Source organism: Labeo rohita, unplaced genomic scaffold (assembly GCF_022985175.1).
Source record: "Labeo rohita strain BAU-BD-2019 unplaced genomic scaffold, IGBB_LRoh.1.0 scaffold_345, whole genome shotgun sequence".
In the NCBI taxonomy this organism is placed as follows: domain Eukaryota; kingdom Metazoa; phylum Chordata; class Actinopteri; order Cypriniformes; family Cyprinidae; genus Labeo; species Labeo rohita.
The window spans coordinates 35,490-36,454 of record NW_026129263.1 but is presented as its reverse complement, the minus strand read 5'-3'; positions in this window follow the sequence as shown (position 1 = coordinate 36,454).

The following is a 965-nucleotide window of genomic DNA, read 5'->3' as shown; positions in this document are numbered from 1 at the left end:
AATGTATTATCGTTTTTCTTCCTGCTTATTATTTTGGAAGCCACTTTTTTAACATTGTTAAAAACAGTAGCTCTTCATAATAATTCATAATAATCGAGTTGATTTCTGAAGGATCATCCCAATGAAGACTGGAGTTATGGCTGCTGAAAATCTATGGCATTTATTGTATTTCCCTGCATTACTGTTTGTACTATATTTTTGATCAAATAATTGTCGTGCACTATGCTGTAAATAAACTAAAAAGAAGAAACTCAATGCAACACATTTTTTGCTACATTGTATCAAAAATATGTTACACCTGTTTTGTATGCTCTCCCTAAAGTTCATAAAACTTATTTATACACCACCACACAGGCATTTTGTTGCTCCCATTGGTTGTCTGACTGAAAAGCCATTGGACCTCTTGAAGTATTGTTGACCTACACTCTAAAAACTTTTACTATGATCTACTCAATTTTTTTGGTGAAACATTCTTACACTGAAAAATATTAAGTAAATATAAGGTTGTGAAATCATTGAAATATACTTTAAGAATCAAGTAAATGTAACTAAAAAAAAAATAAGTAGATTCAACTAATTTGATTAATTAATCTTTTAAATAAAATTGAGTAAATATAATTAAAATCTTTATGCAATGCAATAGTAATTCAATAGTAAATCCGAAACAAAAAAAATGAGTAGATTTAATTTATATTTTGTATATACAAATATCCTATATTTACTTTTTTTTTTTTTTTTTTACTTATATATTTTTAATTGTATTTACCATTGTACTTTACAATAAATATAACAAAATTAAATGACAAACAAAACACAGTATTTTAATTACACTTGTATTTGCCATATTTGACCATAACTGCAATTCAACCATACTTTGCAAATGACAACTTGTTACATAAATTTTAGCCACTGAACTGTGGACACTTACAAACATACAAAATTCATCAAAAATAACATTTAAAATA